Source organism: Ambystoma mexicanum, chromosome 7p (genome assembly GCF_040938575.1).
Source record: "Ambystoma mexicanum isolate Mex_15411 chromosome 7p, UKY_AmexF1_1, whole genome shotgun sequence".
Lineage (NCBI taxonomy): Eukaryota > Metazoa > Chordata > Amphibia > Caudata > Ambystomatidae > Ambystoma > Ambystoma mexicanum.
The window spans coordinates 962430840-962446352 of NC_090939.1; positions in this window are offsets into that span (position 1 = coordinate 962430840).

Genomic DNA, 15513 nt, shown 5'->3' on the forward strand with positions numbered 1-15513 from the left:
TAACCCTACTGTGCCAGGATGGACACCGAGAATCTATTGCATTTGATCTCATCAAAGCTCCTCAGTTTTGACTTATCTTAGGAATGCCATGGTTGGTAGCTCACAACCTTCTAACAGATTGGCGTGCCAAGAAGTTGGCCTTTTCCGATGATTGTGCTCACACCTGTTATTACCAAGAAAAGGGGAAAACAGACTTATGTACATCTGCTACTCCCAGTACGGCGGCGATTGCACTAGGTGTGACTAGTACTCTACCAAATGAATACCAAGATTTTCAAGACGTGTTCCAGAAAGAACAATCCAATACTCTACCACCGCACAAGCCCTATGACTGTCAGATCGACCTCATACCTGGTGCGCAAATTTCTTGTGTCGAATCTATGCACTTACTGAACCAGAAAACCTCCATTTGAAACCTTATCTTGATCAGTACCTGGCAAATGGATTTATCCGCCCATCTAAATCACCGGCAGCCAGTCCCTTATTCTTTGTACCAAAGAAGGAAGGAGATTTGAGGACTTGCATCGACTATCGCGCATTAAACCAGATCACTGTAAAAAACCGTTATCCACTGCCCCTTATTCCTGAATTATTGGATCAAGTCAAAGATGCCCAAATCTATACCAAAATGGACCTTAGGGGGGCGTACCATCTTGTTCGAGTGAAGAAAGGAGACAAATGGAAAACCGCCTTTCGTACCAAATACGGTTTGTATGAATACCAGGTAATGCCTTTTGGACTTTGCAACCCTCCTGCTGCATTCCAGTACTTTATGAATGATGTTTTGCGGGAGTTAATCGACGTTTGCGCCCCGGTTTACATTGATGACATCTTAGTGTATTCTGCTACAAAAGAAGACCATGTCAGGCATATCCGCTCCGTCCTTTCTAAACTCTGCCAACATAAACTGTATGCTAAACTTGAAAAATGCTCTTTTCATGTCACCAAAGTGGAGTTCCTCGGTTTTATCCTCACACCAAAATGTATCAGAATGGATAGGCACAAGGTAGATGCCATTCTTAACTGGTCGTCACCAACTTTATTTAAAGGAATCCAGAGTATGTTGGGCTTTGCAAACTTTTACCGCCGATTCATCCCAGATTTTTCCCAAATAATGCATCTAATTACATCACTATTGAGAAAAAAACAATAAAAAGTTCCATTGGACCGAAGAAGCAGAGAAGGCCTTTCAAGAACTTAAGAAAAAATTCACTTCTGCTCCAGTTCTACGGCATCCTCGCCCAGACCTCCCTTATGTAGTTGAAACAGATGCCTCTAGCATGGCTATGGGAGCTGTTCTCTCACAAAGGGACCCAGGAACTGGCCAGTTACACCCTGTGGCCTTCTGGTCATGAAAATTCTCACCTCCCGAACTCAACTATGCTATCACAGACAAAGAACTCTTGGCTATAAAATCAGCTTTCAAGGCCTGGAGACACTATCTCCTTGGTACTAGACATACTGTCACGGTCATAACTGATCATCGAAACCTGGAATACCTAAAAACAGCAAAGGCTCAATCATCCCATCAACTGCGGTGGGCTCTTTTCTTCGCTGAATATGACTATGTGATCACCTACCGGCCAGGAGTCCGAAACGGAAAGGCTGACAAATTGACCCGCATGGGTGTTGATGAAAAGGTATACTTAACTCCAGATCCAGTAGCCATCATTCCAGAAGACAAACTCCTGGGTCTTACAACATTGACACAGGATGAACTCCAAGACAAGATCCAACTCTTAATGGATCCCACTTTCTCACAAGAGTGGTGTGTACTCAAGGAGAACATTACACCATTAAAGACCAGTTACCATATTTTAGGAACCGTCTATACTTGCCAAGTAAAGATTTACAAGAGCAGGTAATTTCGTGTTATCACGACTCCCTGATTGAAGGTCATCCTGGAATTGCCAAAACTCTAGCTAAAGTAAAACGAAACTACTGGTGGCCCACATGGCATAAAGACATCATACAATTTATCCAATCTTGCGGTGTGTGTGCACAAAACAAGTCCCAAAAGCAGAAACCAGCTGGTCTTCTCCAACCATTGGAAATTCCTCCTGCACCATGGCACACACTCTCCCTTGATTTCATTACAGATCTACCTCCCAGTCAAGGATTCAACACCATCTTAGTAGTTGTAGACGTGTTCTCTAAAATGGCACACCTTATTCTTTTTAAGGGTTTTTCGAATGCATCCAATTTAGCAAAAGTATTCCTGGAGGAAATTGTACGGCTACATGGCTTTCCATAGGTCTTGATCTCAGATCGAGGTAGTCAGTTCGTATCCAACTTCTGGAGGAAATGCTGTTCAATGGCCCAAATTGACATTCGACTATCCACAAGTCACCATCCTCAAAGAGATGGCCAAACAGAAAGAACAAACCAAACCCTCAAGCAATACTTACGCTGCATGTTACATCAAGTGGAAAGAAATTGGAAGGACTTGTTATGGATAGCTGAATATGCTTATAATAATTCATTACACACCAGCACTGGACAAACCCCTTTCTACACTATATATGGTACACATCCACTTACTTCAGAATTGGATCTCCCAACCCCTTTGGAAATGCCAGTGGTTAAAACCCTACATACGACTATTTCCCAGGCCTTCAAAGAAGCAGCAGAACATTTACTCCAAGCCAAGAACAGACAAAAGAAATTCGCTGAGCAACATCGTAGTAAAGCCCCCGACTATCAAATTGGAGACAAGGTCTGGTTAGCATCAAAATATGTGCCCATAAAAGGGGCTCAGACCTTTCATCCCTGATATCTGGGACCTTATTCTATGGAATCCATAATAAATCCAGTGGCAGTTAAATTAGCCCTACCACCCACTATGCAGATTCATCCTGTGTTTCATGTATCCCTCCTGAAACCGGTACAACCAGGTACTCGGTTTACAACACCACCAAAACCAGTATTAGTTGACGGAGAACCAGAGTTTGAAGTAAAGGGTATCCTAGACTCAAAATACACCAGATCCAAACTATACGACTTAGTTGATTGGAAGGGATACGGCCCTCAAGACAGATCATGGGAACCTAGTGAATACATCCATGCACCTCGCTTAATTAAAAAGTTCCATCAGAATTACCCAGCCAAACCAGGACCAGGTAGAAGTGCCACCATGAGAGGGGCCTTGGGGCGGAGTGCTGTCATGACCCTTGCCCCTGGCCCTCACTGGCAAGTCAGCCTTCTAGTAAGGGCAGGTCAAAGGCCTTAAAACCTCATCCAAGGCTCTCTTGGAGTGAGCCCTGGCGTCTTTGGTGACAGGCTCATAACCATCATGAAGACCAACATTAGGATGGGACTATTTACTTGGGACTATTTAACTTGGGGGGGTTCAGCCAACATGGAGGCACACACATAGCTCAATTACAAGGAACTGAGCTATGCGGTCTAGTCTTTTGGGTATGGCAGGCCTGGGACTACTTTACCTGGACTACATTAGAGGTGGCAGGCCTGGGACTATTTTACCTGGACTACTTTACCTGAGACTATTTAAACCGCACCCTTACAGCAGAACATGCTTTGCGTTATTCTGCTGTGGGCAGCGTAACGCTCACCGTGTCCAGTTCTTTTATGCCAGTTTACCTGAAACCAAGGACCTGCAGAGAGAGAAAGAATGCTACGAAACTTACCTGGAACAGTATCCTGTCTTCAATTCATCGCCGACTTCAGTTCCACTCACCTGAAGGTACGAACTCCATCATCCGGCACCGCATGCATCCTGGAATACCATAACCTGGAAAGAGGAGAAAGAAAGACAGCATTAGTAAGCATTTGCTCACGTTTCCTCCCAAATGAAGAAAGCCACACAATTCTTACCTGGGTAATCACCTCCTGGTCAGTATCATTGCTGGAACATTATGGCGCTCGGCGAGGAACATCGCAACCTGCAAGGAGAGAAAGACACAGGTTAGCAATATAAAAGGCGAAACAGCGCCGCGCATCATGCATTACTCACCGGACAGCATCGTGCACACCGCGCTTTCGCCTACCGGCCCATGCTCATCTTCAAACTGCATGACAACACCAAAATACCTTTCCATACCTAAAAGGAAAGAAGCAAGACATTATTATTCGAACTAAGAAGAACCAAAGAACTGCATATAAAGACTGTAAAGCAGCAAACCTACGGAGTCGCAGCAGTCCTGGATTCCCACAGGGGGCTTGCACCAGTGAAGTAACTTGGTCACTGCTTGCCCCCCACATCTATGCGCCCCTGCCACGAGGAGCAGCACGGAGAATCCACCTTTCACAATATTAAGGTGAGAAGAGGGCCCAATGGGGAAGAAGGAGTTGAGGCCAAGGGAGGTGGGAAAACATAAAGCCAATCTGGTATTGAATCCAGCTCTCCCATATTGCAGACCCATCTTTAACCAGAGGCCTTACCAAGGGACCGGGAGAGGGTTTGAGAGTGCAAATCATCCAACCAGGGCTGGGTGGCGTCCCCGTGGATACCAGGTGAGAGTAACAAAACCAGAGATCTTTTTCAAGAGTTTCCAATTTTTTGAACATGGCCTGCTCAAAAGTTGCGCAAGTCTGTGATTTTTCCATTGTCTTTCTCCATTATGTTTTGGAAGAATTGCTTGATTCTTATTTTTCTGAGAAGTTGAGTGATCTCGATCCGTGTTTGGAACGGATCATATCGTGCAGTGCCGTTGGTACAAAGGAGAGTCCTTTTCCCAGAATTTCGGTTTCTGCTTGTATAAGAACGTGTGTTAAAAGATTCATAATCAGTGAAAGTTGGGCTGCTGGAATCCTTGTCCTGGACTGAGGGTGATCCTTGGGGAGAAGGTTTGCCATCTTGGCCTGCCGCGTTGGTTCCCTCGTGGTCCTAAATAAGGGGCATTGTTGGCTCCTTGTCCTTGTTGTTCGGAAATGGTCCTGTGGTGTTGAACTGGACTCCCTGTCATTGACGTTGCTGTGCTCTTGCATCGCCATCTGAGCTCATACTCGAATTATTTGAAGAGCCTGATCTGTTGTTGCAGTATTTTCTTCCTCCCATAAGTTGGTTTTGTAGGTAAGCGTTTTTTCTTGCCTGTGTCACGACCCTCAGCCCTGACCCCCACTGGCAAGCCCACAAGCCAGGTGGAATCAGGGATCGGATCTTTAATAAGGCCAGACTTCCACTTTCAAGCCCTCTTTGGGCCAGTCCTGGCACTTCTGGCATCTGCTTAAGGGACTACTTTATTAAGGCTTTCAGCCAACATGGAGGCATCCACAAAGCTTGGTTCCTAGAACCAAGTTATGCGGTCTGGTGCTTTGGGTGTGGTGGCCTAGGGACTACTTTACCTGGACTACTTTACAGTGGCTATTTAAACCACACCCGAACAAGAACACATGCTTCGCGTTACTTTGCTTCTAGCAACGTGACGCTCACTGTGTCCAGCTTCTCGCGAACCCGACAAATTCCGGACCTGCAGAAAAAACAAAGAGACATCGTTAGTAGCAGAATCTTACCTGCAATCTTCATCTCTGCTCACAGCTCCTGGGCATCTCTGTTGGAGGAGTTTGCTGCCCGGATCGAGGGACCTGAGAAAAGGAGAAAGACTTTATTAACAGAGGTACTAGAGACATTACAACCATAAAAGCGCTTAAAGACTTACCTGGCTGGTTACTTCTCGACCGGCACTGCTCCGGAAACCCCATCTGCGCTGGGTACTCTCTGCGACCTACAAAAGGGGAAAAACACAGGTCAGTGAGGACAAGGCATCGCTGCACTATGCAAAGCGTCTCCTTACCGCATCAAAGCGCTATAGCGTGCCATCATCTCTCGGTGAGAACCAGCACATCCCGTTCTCCGAGTGGACACTCCACGCCCCTAGAGGAGATAAAAAAAGACATTAGGACAGACAAAGGCATGCAAGAACTACGACACCATTAATTGCAATAAGACCTACCTGAAAGACACTAAAAGGGCCGCAGTCAGTGAAGTAACTGGACCACCAGCGCCCACAAAAGCCAATGCGCCCCTGCCCAGAGAGCAGGACGGAGAGCTCACCGATTCCGGCAACCAGGTGAGAAGAGAACCTGGAGGGGCTGGAAATATAAGGAGGTGGGGGATTAAACTGCTTACCTTGGTCGCCCAGTCCTGACATAGTCTTCATTTTCCAGGCAGAATTCCCTTTACACCGAGACCACAGGGGAACCATCAGGAAGGGCAACAGCAACCAGCTGGCTGGGTGTGTCCCAGTGGATACCAGGTGAGCGTAACAGCCTGCTTGGCTTCTTCCGAGTAATATTCTTCTGTAGTGTATGGATATATCTTCTCATGGGTGAAGGCCGCCAGGTCTTTTTTGAGTTTGTTAATCTTTTTGGCGAGATTAATCTCATGAAACTCCTTCATGGCAGTTTCCAAAGCCGCAACTTTAGCATTATAGATATCCAGTGCCCAGTGCAATGTTGATCTTGCTGGTATCCAGTTTGGCTTGTATTTCCCTCATGAGCTTTTCGGAGACAGTTTGGCTTTATTGATAATTAAGATGAGCCTGTCTCTTGTGCACTTGGTTGCAATGAAGGACCAATCTTTCCTGAATTGCAAGTCGTCTAGGAAAATTCTTGGTTCTATGTATATGATTAGCCCACTCAGAGCTGCATGTGCCCTCAGGTATTCCACCATTAGGGCCCCAGGCAGCTCTGTTCGAATACATTTTTTCCTTAAGGCCTCAATCTCATTCCATTCATCATTATTAGTGATGGCTTGCACCGTTGCATTCGTCCCTAAAAGGGAAGGGTTGGTCAGAATGCCTTCCACAAGCTCTTCTGCAAAAGCCAGGTAGTTGTTTTCTGCCATCTTTTGTTTGAGTAAGGAGTGTGGTGATAGCAGGGTCTATGCCTGGGGCTTGTGATCCAGTCCTGTTCACTGGTGAGAGAACGATTTCGGGTAGAAGATTACTTCCACCCAACTCTTAGTTATTTTTTTCCCAGCGGTGTTTGCAGCTGCACCAATTATACAAAATCACAATCAGGGAGGGAATAGTTAGCAGTTTAACATTCAGCCTGAAGTGTTAGATAGAGTACATATTTTATCACACACAAAACACTTCTAGAGGCCCACTGTATAAACGTGGGACTACGAGGGAACCAACGCGGCAGGTCAAGATGGCAAACCTTCTTCCCAAGGTTCACCCGCAGTCGAGGACAAGAATTCCAGCAGCCCAACTTTCATTGATTATGAATCTTTCAACACACGTTCTTACACAAGCAGAAACCAAAATTCTGGGAAAGGACTCTCCTTTGTACCAACGGTATGCTATGATCCGTTCCAAACACGGATCGAGATCCCTCAACTTCTCAGAAAAATAAGACTCAAGCAATTCTTCCAAAACAGAATGGAGAAAGACAATGGAAAATTCACAGCGTCACAATTCTTCCCACTGACTGAGAGCAACACGCCATAATGCACAACTTTTGAGCAGGCCCTGTTAAAAAAATTGGAAATACTTGAAAAAGATCTCTGGTTTGTACACAACCACTGCAGCAAAGAAGTAGAAGCACTTAAGACCCTATCAAGCAGTGACAAATAATGATAAAGCCAGCGGACAAAGGGGGAGCAACCGTGATAATGAATACCCAGGATTATCAGCAGATGGTGAATTCTCTAGTGAACGATAACAACAGCTATCGACCACTACCAGCAGACCCTACCATGTCACTGAGAAGACTGATTGGGCCAATCATGGAAGAAGCCCTTAACAAAGAATACATCAATGAAAAGGAGGCCGTCTTCCTCACACCCACCTACCCCAGGCTGCCAGCCTTTTATGCACTACCCAAAGTGCACAAGGAGATATCACCACCGCCGGGCAGACCAATAGTGTCAGGAATTAAATCCATACTAGAACCTCTCTCACAATATGTTGAAAGGTTCCTCTGAGAAAAAATACCCAATATGACATCATATGTAAAGGATTCAACTGCAATTCTGAACCTCCTCACCACACTGCCCTTCGATTACACCAACCAGTGGCTAGTCACCATGGATTCCGAGGTGCTTGACATCTTGTCTGATGTACAAACATCAGGCAAGCAGAAACAGTGGAAATGGTCAGAAGATTACTCATGGATGACCCCAAACTATCACACAGCTGGCAGATATTGCCCTGACCAGGAGTTTCTTCATATTTGAGGATACATTTTTCCAACTGATATCGGGCACGGCTATGGGTGCGACCTTCGCACCTAGCCTGGCCAACTTATATGTTGAAAACTTTGAAATTGAACATGTCTATGCAAGAGCGATTCCTTTTTTGACCAACATAAAGGTGTGGAAGAGGTACATCAACTATGTCTTCGTAATCTTCCAAGGGACGTACGAGGAACTTTCACCAGTGGCTCAACACCTGCAACAACCACCTGAAGTTCACGATCGATTCCAGTAGGAAGGAAACCCATTTCCTAGACCTCCATATTTCCGCCCAGGAAGGAAGACTAATATCCAAGGTATACAAGAAGGACACCAACAGGAACTCGCTGTTACAATACAGCAGCTATCACCCAAAAGCACTAAGAGACTTCCTACCCTTTGGCCAGTTCCTCAAATACCGAAGGACATGAACAAAAGCCGAAGACTACAAAGAACAATCAGGAGCCCTGAAAAAATAACTAATCAGCAGAGAAAATCATCAACGGCACGTGCAAGCGAGCAAGAAATATACCCAGGGATATTACGCTAGAGCAACATGTGAAGGACACCAAGAGAGAGGAAATAACGGCAGTAATGAGCTACTGTGGCCTATCTTAAATACAGGTTCCAGTTCTTTACCAATGCCATCATTCGCCATCAAAAGACGAAGAAACTTGAGAGGCAGTCTTCTATACACACTCATGGAAAATGACTCAACCTAAAGGGACAACACCATCTGGAATGCAACAAAACCTATAGGTCATACTCCATGTGGAGGGTGCACAGTATGCGCCCAAACTACTAGAAGTAAGAACATCGAAATAGGATTGCAGATCCCATGGGAGCAGAGACATCTTACTAATTGTAAATCAAAAGGCGTTATATACCTGATCACTTGCCCGTGCAACCTACGATACGTGGGCATGACGACAAGAGAAGTAAAGACCAGACTCATTAAACACAAATCCTGCATCCATATGAAAAAACTGACTGCTCCATTGGTCAACCACTTCACAGTGCATGGACACACACTGGATGATTTCAAATAGACCATACTAGAAAAACTCAGACCACCCCGAAGGGGAGGGAACTTTGGTGAAATGCTATTAAAACCTGAACAATTCTGGATTTTCCGACTGGACACAGTGAGGAAGGACCTGAATGAGGAGATACAATGGCATGAACTGGCGCTTATGAAGTAGATCCCATTTAAAATGGCACTTGAGAACTGCACTACGAGACATATGAGTGGACGGGTAGAGCACAACATCCCCCTGCTGCATCCATATACTACGGCGTTACCATGATGTCCACTAAGGAGGCATTTTTGTCTTTTGCCCATGTTGCCTTTAACAAAATGACTATGTAGTGCTAATTAGTGTGTATAAAAAACTTCAATAGAAGCATGTGGGTAGGGCAAGTGGTATAGAGACACCGCGCTCTGAACATTTGTCTAAGTATGCATATTTACTTGTAATTATACATACCTATAACTAATATTTCCCCCACAGCGTCCTGTGGCTACACCAAACCTTACTGGACTCTATAGAATGAATAGCATCCCAGGTCCATTCCAAAATGGCCACCGGGAAACAGGGGCATCGACACAAACAACGCACTACTTAAGTGTGCAGAGTGTTGCCGAGCAGCCCTTTTGTTTGGCCAAGCAGAGCGAGATTCACAGTGTTCCGTACACCCTGCAGGCTGGGCATTCATCAAGAAACACGGTAAGCGTGTGAATGCCCCTGTCTGAGATCGGACAAGGCGAGCACTCGCCACACGGAGACACAATCTTTTGTAGATTGACATCGACTAATATGTATACCATGAGCGACCACGCTGAGCCTTAATTTGGGGATTAACAGAACGGGGCACATATATCTGCATGCACTAATGCAATTGCGAGATGAACACGAGCGCGGTGTCCCTGTGCCACTCCCTTGACAGCATTCTTGTTTGCACACGCATCACGCAATTTGTAAAAAAGATATAAAGAATAGAGAAATGAAAACTGAAAGCGGTTGGATGTCCCGAGACGTAATGAGATAAAAAAGAAAACACCTTTGCTGCACGGCAGCCGCGCGTGTTAATACGCTTAAGTTTCTGCAAAAAAAAGGACTGTCTCAAAAAAAACGAAAGGCTTTTTTACAAATTGTGCAGGACATTATATCATTCAAAAATGAGGCTGCCCTCGCACGATTATGAGACACCGGGCGGCACTGAAACCAAACAAAATGTATAATATAAAAACAAAGGCACTGTGGGCAACCTGCAGATTGATGATAGCTATTATATATCTCATTCCCTAGGAATCCCATGACCCAAACGGGGATTGTCCAGATCATTGATGAGCAGTGAGAGACTGGATAGCCCAAAAAAAGTATGGAGACCTTAACTACCCGGTCTGTGGTATACGGTAACTCTTAACAATGGCTGGGGAAGCACTATGACAATGAGAATGCAGATTGAAGGGGCCATGTGGGCAACTGATCTAATCCTGTTATGTTCTTTCATAATAGATCTAAAGTTATTACTATAAGCAAATAATTAGAAGTATGCTAGCATGCAAAAAGAAGAAATACTTACCTCACAAACCTACACCAAAACTAGTCTTTAGTCTCTCTCTAGGTAGATGGGGTGATGGATCCCCATATCCACCTGAAACGCTGATCTCACGCAAGACAGAATATAACTAACTGGTCCTGAAGAAGATGATAAACTAGGAAGTCTTCGAAACCGGTCAACCCCTTTTTAAGCAGGATATCCCGAAGAGCATACAGGGATACTGACAGGAAGCTATGCCTTTGTAATGGAGAACGGATTTTCCAAGAACTTTGTACTAATGTGGACATTTGTATCTGAACCCTAAAATTGTTAGTGGTCTATAGCCAACATCATCAAGAGACCACTTTAGGGCTGGACAATTGAGCACATCTAGCCATACGAAATATTTGGCCTCAATGGAAGAGGCTTTTATGATTTTCTTACTGATTGTAATTTGTCGTATATGTGTTTGCCTTTTAAATCAAGCAAGTGGTCTACAACTTAGGGTCCACACACTTCTTCGAAGGTTGAATAAAGACAGAGGGGTTTATGGCCCATGGAAAATAGTTCCTCAAAGAACTGTGGCCCTAGTGCCTGAGACATTGCTTTGCCTTCACCAAGAGGTCTTTACTACTTCTATCACTGGAGAATCAGGGACAGTATCTTCCTTCATTCCCCGCCGGATAGGTGTTACACCACCTCTCCCCTACGGACAGATACCCCACACTAGGTGGGGGTAGCCTTTCAACCAACAGTCATTCAGTGGAAGGGAACAGAGCCAGGACTTTGAGAAACAAGGGAGTAAGGCAAAGAAAAGCAAGAGGCCACCAATGGCCATATTACCTTTCTGTAGGAATCCAATTATCCCTATGGCAGGGCCTTGGTATCCCTAAAATAAAGGAGACCCAGAGCCACTGTAAAGTCAGCATGTAGCTGCCACCAACCCATACCCTGTTCTGTGGGCAACACACATGTGCCCAAAAACATACACTAGGGGGTCCCTACCCATGGATGCCCTAGGGGTATCCCATGAGTCTTTCTCCACCACAAACTAAAAGAAGAGCTGCACTGCCAGGGGTCCAGATTGGACTCCCCAGGGCAGAAAATAAGCAGAACATGCATGTCAAGGAGGTATAGGACAAGGAGGCCCTGCCCCTCCAATGTATTTCCAGCATCACAAGGGACCTCGATTATCGGCAGGGGTTTTAAGGGTGTTATCGAGACCAGAGTTGCTGTAGCCTTTTGGCACATGTCACAAGCCAAAAAGTAGTTTTTAACATCAGCGAAAACACCAGAGCAGTAGAATCTGTACATCAGGAGTTGGGCAGTGCTGTAAAAATGCAGTGGTAATAGCATTACCGCTGCATTACCGCACCACCCAATCCCGTGATTTGGATAAAGTTGGCACATATACCTCCAGCTCCGAGCTGAAGAGAATGCGCTGAGTGTCCGCCCATTTACAGCACAATTACTGTAGCGCGATTACTGCTGCTGTAATTGTGCTGAAAATGCCCTATTGGGTCCTATGGGCTCCAAAATAATGGGGACTAACACCGCCACCACCACTTGTGATCTGTCAGTAATACCGCTGGACCAAATGGTGGTAATAGTAATTGCATTGGTTTGATATCGCCCAACTTCTGATTGAGCCCTCATAGTGTTTACCACCCCTTGATTAGCCGCCATCACATATGACTGTGCCAGTTCTAATACAGTCCTTCAATGGCTACGGAGAATCACTGTGATTGGGGTGAGCCATCTTTCTCAATATCTCCCTGATATAACAAACCTTTTTTTATGAAGTAAAAAACGTCCAGCCTGACTGCACCGAGTCTCTTTGGTGGTCACCCTGGCAAAAGCCTCTGTGAGGCCCAGGTCGTTTGTTTGAGCAGACGCCAGATCGGGAAGGGGTGTAACCTCCTCCATCCCTTCTTGGCAAGCTTCCTCTATGGGGATGTCTGCTTCTCTAAAACCCCCCAAGCCTTGCCTTGTCTCTCCTAATTCTTTTACCTCTTGGGGTATTGGAAACAAGGTGCATTCTAGAATCCCTTGGGCTATTTTCTCCCCCTCCTTAACTGTGTAGGGGGCATTTCCATGTTTATAGATTAGGATTTGTACATCACCCCTAAAGTTGGGATCTATTACCCCCACCATAACATATAGGCCATAGGTCCATGCTAACACTGATGTTGAGGCTAGTCTGATATAGGTACCTTGGGGTGGTGAGAGAGTGAGTTCAGTGGGGGTCAACTGTCATTTGGTGGAATTAAAATGTCCTCTACGCTCTGCAAGTGAAAGCCTTTGGACTTGTGGCTACAGTAGGGGCTTTAGCCCTTGGGCTTAACTTTGTGAACAACTCAGGTCCCGAACCTCTATCAGTTGCTTGACATACCACTTCTCAAACCATATGTGGCGGGTCAGAAGGAGTGGACACATTGAGGACCTGTTACCTTTCTTTAATGAAGATATAAAGAAAAGTAATATCTCTCCCTATTACTAAAGGGATCACCCTCCTTGTCTAAATAAACTAAAGAAGCTCATTTGTCTATCTAGGAATCTCAAATGTAGGTGTGTTTATATCAGCCCTTTTGTGAAACCTAGGCCTCTCCCACTTTCTAGGAATCTCTAATTTAGTTGCGTTGTTCTCACGTCTGCCATGCTCTGAAGCCTAGGCCTTCTCCAACTGTCTAGAAATCTCAAATCTAGGTCCTGTCTGATTACTGCCTACCATTCTGTGGGGCTTAGGCCTCTCGCACACTATCTAGGATCCCATATTTCTAAGGGTATTATCTCACTGTAAACCACTTGGTGAAATCTAGGATCTTCTCCTATTTCTCCCATTATCTAGGTATCTCAAAACTGGGTGTATTCTATCATTGACCACCAACATTGAATCCTAGGCCCACCCCATCACCCAAGAACACCCACCAATCACCAAAACTAATATCTATAGCCGGATCACTATCCAAGTTAACTAAGAACCGTAGTCCCCCATACCCAATTGCTCTACCCCTCCAACTCAAAGTACTCCACCTAGACAGTCCATCCATAGATAGAGGAACACCTGAACCCAACCCACTAAGTGAACTGACACCCTCAGATGGCATTCAGCTATCGCAACTGTAAACTCAATGACCAAACCTAACCCACTACCAAGGACACAAAATGCCCCGAAGCAGAATTGGACGCTGCCAAAGAGTTTTGCAACATGGACCAATCCCAATGGATCAACACCCTCACCCACCTCCAGTAGATGCCATCACGAATACAGAACACACCCCACCAAACAATACAACCATCAGAACAAACACCATAAGAGAAAAATCCCTATACCTTGCACCGTACCTCATGACAACTGCAGAACCTAGACACTTCAATGACACCAACACGTCCAGACAAGCTATGAACCTTCTGGAACCCTGCAAAACAAGAAGAGAAGATCCAAGAAGAGAAAGGTATGATACCAACGCTCTTACTCCATATATCACTTGAACACAAGGGTGCTGCCAACAACCACACGAAAACATGAATGAAGATGATGCTGTTGAATTCATCAACCCATTGATCAATCTAACAGACCGCCTCAATTACAAAACAGCCTCCGCGGAACGACAACCAATTGGCGACAACACAGAAGCCCTCCAACTGAACATCCACAAATCAAAACAGGAATCCGAACTGATGGGCAAGATGAAGACAGAGTGGCAAGGAGCAGAGATTCTGCTGGCAGGAGACTTCAATGCAGAATTGTACACTACAAAAGAGGGCCCAGGGTGTGCGAGAAATATGCACTATCTAATAAAGGGAGGGCTTGTCTTGATTTCACAAAAACTTGGGATCTGAAAATGCTAAACAATATCAATCAAGAGGAGGAAGAACCCCGCATGACATGGCACAGAGGCAAATCTGCCTCAGTGCTAGATTACATCTTTGTCAGTGAGGGATTATTCTCCCGCAAATCAAAATTAGAAATAAAACAAGAAGGAGGCAGTGACCATTTGAGATTAGAACTATCCTTTATAGACGGCCCTGAATTGTTCGAGCTATGCTACAAACAAGAACTAGAATTGACAAAAGGGAAAATAAGGCTGATGAAATACAACCAAGAAGGAAAAGAGTTAAACAAAAGACTACAAAACATCTCGGAACGGACAACCCAAGAGCTATCCCAACCAAAAACTTTTACGAATATAATATGGTCACTAGCCCCCCCAAAACCTCCAACAAATAAAGTGAAGCAGTCTTACCTTCATAGCTTTGACAAAGAAGTCAGAGAAAGAAAGAGAAATTTAAGAAAAAGCATTAGAAGAATAAAGACCCAAAAAATGGATCAAGATTCCTATACCCACCAAATAAAAATAATAAAACGAAACTACAAAGCCTGGATAAAGAACCATAAAGTGCTCCTTCATCAAAGAGACGGGGAGCAAATGTTAAAACTAGTTTCGGACACATCTTCAAGAAGCCTCTGGTCAGCGATACGAGAGCTAGACTCCCAAACCAATAGCACGCTATGTAATCTGTTGTCTGAAAAAAGATGGACAGAGTATCTGACAAACAGCTTTGGGAAAAAACTAAAAGAACCAGAATGCGTGCCAAGGGGTGGAAACTGCGAATAGAAGAGAATGAATTTATGGAGGCAATATCCAAGGCCTCAACCTCAACATCAAAAGCCGCAGGTCCCAACGGCCTCACCTACCAGGTACTCAGACAAAACCCACCACTGTAGGCAAAACTATTCAAACGACTTTTCTCTGAGATCCTACAGCAAAAGAGCTTTCCCCCGTCCTGGCAGACAGCAGTGATAATACCATTCTTCAAGGAGGGGCATA